We start from the raw sequence: 7,681 nt of genomic DNA on the forward strand, positions 1-7,681 counted from the left end.
ATGTCCATCGACAGATGAATGGATAAAGAAGTTGTGGTCTATGTATACAATGAAATATTACTCAGCCATCAGAAAAGATGAATACCCACCATTTGCTTTGACGTGGATGGACTTGGAGGGTATTATGCTGAGTGAGATAAGTCAATCAGAGAAAGACAATTATCATACGATCTCACTCATGTGGAATATAAGAAATAGTGAAAGGGACCATACGGAAAAGGGGGGAACTGAGTAGGGAAAAATTAGATAGGAAGACAAACCAGGAGAGACTCTTAATTGGGAAACAAACAAAGGGTCATAGAAGGGGAGGTGGGCGGAAGGTTGAGGTAACTGGGTGATGGGCATTAAAGAGGGCACGTGATGAAATGAGAGACTGGGTATTATACTATATGTTGGCAAACTGTATTTTAGAAAAAAGATGTGAATGGCTTAAACAATGCAATTAATAAAGATTGTTAGAATGGATTGAGAAAACCCCACAAGACCCAGGTAATTGCTGTGTATATGAGAAAGTGTAGGATGACATAAAAACGGTTTCAAAAATCATTAAAGGAGTTAGGGGGTTATACTAGAAAATATTTAATTAATGCAAAATAAAGAAGTAAAAGAAGAAGGTAGGAGACAAAAACAAAAACATGAGATTTGAAGAAACCAGTAAGTCACCTGATGGCCTTGCATCCATCTGTATCCGTTATACTACATGTGAATGGATTATACCATCCAATCAAAAGATAAGATTATCAGACTGCCTAGAGAACACAAGGTCCAACTTCGTGCTGTCTACAGGAGACATACTTTACATTCAAAGATACTAAAAAGATTGGAAGTAAACAAGTGAAAAATTATCATACAAAATAGACTTTGAAACAGAAAAAGTTACTAAAGATAAAGAAAGACAATTCATGATGATACAAGGGTCAATCTATTAAGGAGTTAGAACTATTAGAAGCACGTACACACCTAACAACAGAGCCCCAAAATACATGAGGCAAAAATTGACAGAAACCAAAGGAGAGATATTTGTAACAGTAATTTTGGGGGACTTCACTGATAGTTGGAGATCTTACCTTCAGTAACAGGTGGAACTACACAGAGGGGCAATAAGATCTTTTGTTTGAGTCTTCTCGAACAAAACTGTCAATCAATCAGAACCCTCAGAAGTTCATAGAACACTCTAACTAACAATAGCAGAATACACGTTTTTCTCAAATGCTCATGAAACATTCCCCAGGACAAGGCCATATGCTAGAACATAAAACAAGTCTCTTGCACGCATATTATCTCATTTCTAATTTTAGTCATCTTGATAAATCTATGAGGGAAGCCTGGCAATCACTGACTTCCTCATATCACAGAAAAGCAAACTGGGGCTCAGAGAAGCCCCAGTGTGATTTCTCATAGCACTAAGAAGGGAGAGTACAGACACTTGCTCTTGCTCTTCTTTTTTTTTTCTTTTTTTTTTTTTTTTTAAGATTTTATTTATTCATTCATGGGAGACACAGAGAGAGGCAGAAACATAGGCAGGCTTCCCTTGGGGAGCCCAATGTGGGACTCAATCCCAGGACCCAGGGATCATGATCTGAGCTAAAGGCAGACAACCACTGAGCCACCCAGGTGCCCCAGTGCTTGCCTCTTCTAATGCATCTCTCTAGATAGCTTTGATTCGTCCCTGGGTTGTGGAGGTGAGGAAGGCATGGAGGTGCCAGTTCCTCTTCTTCCTCACTGTCCCAAGAATCCTAGAAGAACAGTGAGATGAGAGGAGCACTTTCTTCTCTTGATGTTTTCTTGGCAATAATGATAATAATAATAATGCTTTAAATATGTTGAAAACTCTGCATTTTACAAAACTACTTCATTTCCAGTTCTCATGATAACTAAAATTGAGACAGAGAGAGAGAGAGAGAGAGAGAGATTGAAACAATTGTTTTCATATAGAAGATGATGCGTAGCTGGATTAGCTGACTAATAAAAATCCCTACAGTATTTCAAACAAAAATAACTGAAAGTATTGTGACCATCAGAGTTACTGCTGGTCTTCAGGAAGTTCATATTTGTTTATTTTGAGTTCCTGGCCATGGCACAACTACCATGCAAGGAAGCCCCTGCAGAATCTGGCTCAGGGACTGAGAAGACTCACAAGCTGTAGAGCAAAGATGAGTTGGTACCACAGGGGTTGGAGAGGGTGAAGAGATAATGCTTTCTTATTCTTGCAGGAGATAGGGTTGGGTTGAATGTCTAATCTTTATTGCTGTTTCTTGGATAACTCTGTCATTGTTTTATATCCATAATTACATATGAACAGAGTTTAAAAGGATGTGAAAAGGGCAGCTCAGGTGGCTCAGCGGTTTAGTGCTGCCTTCAGTCCAGGGTGTGATCCTGGGGACCTGGGATCCAGTCCCATGTCAGGCTCTCTGCATGGAGCCTGCTTCTCCCTCTGCCTGTGTCTCTGCCTCTCTCTCTCTCAAATAAATAAATAAAATCTTTAAAAATAAAAAATAAAGGGATGTGAAGAGCTGTGTGTGTGTGTATTTAAAGGATTCCACGGCCAAATGAAAACAACAACAACAACATAAAAACAACACTGGGCTGCTGAGGAGTAGTACTGAGGTCTTGGGGACACTGGGTACTTATTCCTGGTGCAATATTTACCACACTGAATCATGCATGTCTAGTGACTGCCCTGTGTCCATTTTGAGCTCCTAGAATCTCATTTTGGGTCATTTCCTCTTTGTGTCTATGCACCTAGTAAAGGGAAGGCATTGAGTAAATAAATACTGATGGTAATAAATAATGAGCTTTACTGAAACAGGAAGTAATATCTTGGTCCTAACACTTGCATCAAGATACTTACATACTGTAGCCTTCCGTTCATGCTCTGAACACTCTGGTGCTAATGAACGCCATTCCCACATCCCTACTCTGCAGGCGTCCATTCCAAACCCTCACACTCCCAGTGGGCCTTGGGGCACCGCTGTGGGTATGCTGCATGTTTGAATATTAAAGGCCTCTGCTCTCTCTCCAGCTTAACCCTGGCTTCTCAGAGCTGGCCCTCTGGGACCTCTCCAGCCTTTCAAATGACATCCAGGCAAACCAGGCTGAATTATGAAATCACACCATTACTAATATCAAATCCCAGGCCTCATATTTTAATATCATCTGTGAAGTTCTGTCTAAAGACCAAGATTAATTTAATATGTAAAACAATAGATACCTCAAATTAATACAAAACACTGTAATACAAATGACTTTTATTCAGATTTGAATACTGCACACAAAGGCTATAAGTAAATTAGTTTTATTGATCTATATTCATAGAATTATTTAAATGTACCCTCTGGTACTGAGAGCCAGGGGTTTTTCTGATGCTTGCCATTAATGCATTTTTCATTAGTGGCTAGTGCTGGGAAGCCCAAATTTCATTTGGCTGCAAAAGATTAATTTCCTCTTGACAACCATGGCCAGATTTAAAAAAAAAAATGGACGAGTTGAAACAGTGACCTACAGGACAGTTCTCAGAAGTATGAATTAGAAGGCCAGGAAAAAAAAAATATATATATATATAATATAATTAAATATATCATATATTATATATATATATAGTGTGTGTGTGTGTATGTGTGTGTGTTTCTTGACTGTGTGTCTATTGGGAAAGAAACAGCAGAAATAAATCAGAATCTATGGTTCCTGGCTCTCAGAATATGTGTATATGCCACAATCACTTATAATTGACAATTGCCCTATTTTCAATCTTAGAAATATAAATAAAAAGGCACATAGACAATTAATTTCCAGATATTTTGGACCTATCATATCCCTCATTTGCCTGTTGGTTTGTTTCTCTAAAAGTATTTTCTCATCAACCTCAAAAAAGGAGCATATACAATAATAGTAACAATACAATTAAGGCTAATGAAAGCCATTAAAATTAATTTCGTTTAGAAATTTATTGGAAAATTTGGAAGTCCCATTGGGATAATTTATATCCGTTGGGAGTCACAAAATCGAGCCCCTGAATTTGACTGCCGCTTGGGTGTCACAACAACTGAATGGTTCACAGCATTTGCTCATTCCTCAGGGCAATATAGTCCCTGGTTTCTCATCTAATTGCCTCATCACTGGAGCCCACCACTAACCTCTTCAGACTATGACACTCCATTAATACTGGTGTGGATCATGAAGACCTAAGTGCAAAATATTTTTTCAAGGAGTCAGAGCAAGCAGTCATTTTTATGATGTGATTTGTGAACCATTAAATGCCCCCTTGCTTAAAATAGATCTCTCATAGACTTGCCCCAGTGCCAGAAGATTCCCCCTGTAGGATTCATTCCTTACTTATGAAAGTTCTGGGTATTTTGGAGGGGGTCTCCTTAGGGTAAAAATTCCCTTGGGAAGGTTAACTCACAATCATTTATTAGCACTAGGGCTTCAATGAGTCCTGCAGATTGTTTTTTAAATTTACAGCTTTCACAAAGTGTGGCGGGCAGAAAAATAGCTCCCCCTCCTGCCATAATGTTCACATCCTAATCCCCAGATGTTACATGGCTACATGACAAAGGGAGTAAAGGTTTCAGATGGAATTGTGATTGCTCATCGGCTGACTTTGAGATAAAGAGATTATCCTGAATTCCCCAAGTGGGCTCAATATAATCACAACAGCCCTTATAATTGGAAGGTGGAGGCAGAAAAGGGATAGCGATGTGAGGAGGACAAGGCCAATAATGCTGGAGGAATGGGGTCATAAGACAAGAAACATGGGTGCCCCATAGAAACTGGAAAAGACAGGGCAGTTTCCCCTAAAGCCTCTGGACAGGAATATAGCCCTGCCAAAAACCTTGGTTTTAGCCCAGTGGGACCCATTTTGTATTTTTTACCTACAGAACTACACAAAAATAAATTCTATTGTTTTTAGAGAGCAAATTTGTGGTAATTTGTTACAGAAGCTATAAAAATGAATACACAAAAGAATGGGGACAGGTGCATTTTGGTAAATTATACACATGTTGAGGTGAAATAGAAAGAGGGAGGAGTTGAAACAAACACATCCAAAAATAAAGTATGTTGAAAAATACATTGTGGGTGACATTGTAGGGGACAGGGATGGGGTTACTGGAAAGACGAGTAATTCAGGTACATTGGACAGATGTAAGAGGAACCTCAGCAAGAGAGAAAGTAAATGGAAGGCAGAAGGCACTGTATTCATTTTCTGATGTTGTATAATAAAATCACCATAAACTTAGTGGTAACAAATACATATTTATTATCCCAGTAAATCTGGGAACAGCTGTGGGTCAGGAATCTAAGTATAACTTAGCTGAATCTTCTGTTTATGCTCTGACAAGGCTGGAAACAAGGTATCAGACAGGCTGTTCTCATCTGGAGGCTCAAGTGGGGAAGAATTCACTTCCTCATTCATTGTTCATTCACGTTGTTGGCAGGATTTATTTTCTTGTGACTATATGACTGAAGGCCCCAGGTTTTTATGGTTTTTGCTTGGAGACTATTTTCAGGGGCTAGAGGCCACTCATGGTTTCTTGCCACATGGCCTTCTCTGACATGATGGTTTACTTCATCAAGCTCACCAGAAGTTTCCTTAGCTCTAATTTGCTAAGCCTGAGTCATATAGCATAATGCAATCTCAGAAGTGATGTCCCAACAATTTTGCCACATTCTCTTTATTAGGAGCAAGTCACAACTCTCCCTCATACTCAAGGAAAAGGGATTACACAAAGCTGTGAACACCTGGAAATTGGGAACTTTCTGTCCCCCACTGGCTTGAGTCAAATTTGACCTATATCACAACTCTGCCTGGATCACACATCTTGGGAAAACTATTACTGCTGCCAATGATTTGTCTGATAGTAAAATGATGGAACTAATTCTTCCATAGTCCCAAACGGCCATTATTATATCTCCAAGTGAGACCTTTGAGGAAAAGATGTTGGTGTTTATTGGAGGTGATAAACATCATGGAATAATGAATAGGGTGGAGTTTGACCTTGTATTTCTCCCTGGTCATCTATTTCCCCTGCTTTCTTCTTTCAGTTCCTTTGTTCCCTCTCGTTTTCCTAGACTTCCTACCTCTTCCTCACAGGCAGGAGTTTCTTGGATGAAATTAGCAAGTATCATAAACTCAAATGCCTAAGGTAGTCTCTTTGGGGATGGCACCAGCCACTGTGGCAGGTGAGAGAGCATAGGATCTACCTCATGGAGGCCACCAGTGGGAGTCTATAACTACTGCTACCATTGGGAGATGTGCCCAGCATTTCTGGAGGTTTTATTTTTTAACTGGGACCTGAAAACGCAGATTTTTGTTGTTTTTCATGTGAATGGTCCAAGTCTAACAGATTCGATTGAAAGAAATTTAAGTGAGCAAAACAAAACAAATCTGTGAGTCAGATAAGCCAATGGGGTGTCTGTTTGCAATTTCTTCTCCAAAGAGGCCCTCTGATTGTTGATGGGAATTCCACAATGTGGCAAACCAGTAGAAAAGGGAATGATGAAATTCAGAAGGACACTTCTTAGTGGATACAAAAGGCACTCAGTAACGTTTGTTGAATGAGTGATTGAAGAATGATCCCTAATTTGTTTTTATAGAGAGGACATCAGGTTTTAGCAAAAAAACAACAACAAAAACAAACAAACAAACAAACAAAACAAAAACAAAAACCTAGGTAGGTCTCTTAGTTTCACCACACATCCTGTTATTGATGTATTTTATGTAATTTTATATTAGGCAAGACTTCAGTTAACCTGAAGAAACTATGATTATTATGTGGGAGATACTGGGGAGAGAAGAAAAATATAGCTACATTGAACCAAGCTTATTCAAATTCTGGATGATTCTTCCCTGTTTTGGGGCAGTGGTGGCTATATAACTTCTTATAACTGGCTATATAACTTCTTCTTATAAAGCTTATAACCTTTGGGAATAAGGAGGCTTGGTTTTCAGCATATTACTCTCCTTTCTGGTGGTGCCAACTTGGCTGTGCCTTCCTCTAAGCATCAAAGGAATAAAATTGCTCTTCCAAGAAACTTGAATTAACCTGGACAGTTTCAGATGAGTCCTGGAAACCAGTAAGAGGATAAATCCAACCCAAGCCATTCTGCAAGTTAATTAGATGATGGTGATGATGATGATGATGATGATGATGATGATGATGTGTGTATTGTCTTGTTTTCCTAGAAACATGACAAAGAATCCTAGCAAGTCCATGAATGAACCTTAAGTGAACGGAGTGAAGAGGTTCCTCCCAGGCTGTGCAAGAGTTAAATTTTCTCCCAAGGCTGGGATGGGCGATTCAGCATGGCAAGAGGGGCTACTTGGGTAGGTGGTAAAGGCACAGAAGATTGTGAGTATTAAGACAAGGAAAGAAAATTAAGCAGTAAGACAATGCAAGAAAGATCACATGAGCACAATTTTTGCATAGTATTTGTGAACACTTCTGCATTTTATTAAAAGGAGATCCCACACTGAAGCTCCCCTACCAAGAAGCAAATAGCCTCGGAAAGAAAGGCACAATTTAAAGATGTGTCTATTTTATATTTCTACCTGAGTATTCTTTTTTTTTTTTTTTCACTTAAAATGAATTGGGCAACAGTTGCTTCAGAACCAAGGGAGAAATAGAATTCTCCTGATCAAGGCTGTAGGGAGTTTTTTTTTTTTTTTTTTTTTTTTATGCAA

The sequence above is a fragment of the Canis lupus genome, chromosome 38 (assembly GCF_048164855.1).
Source record: "Canis lupus baileyi chromosome 38, mCanLup2.hap1, whole genome shotgun sequence".
NCBI classification, from domain to species: domain Eukaryota; kingdom Metazoa; phylum Chordata; class Mammalia; order Carnivora; family Canidae; genus Canis; species Canis lupus.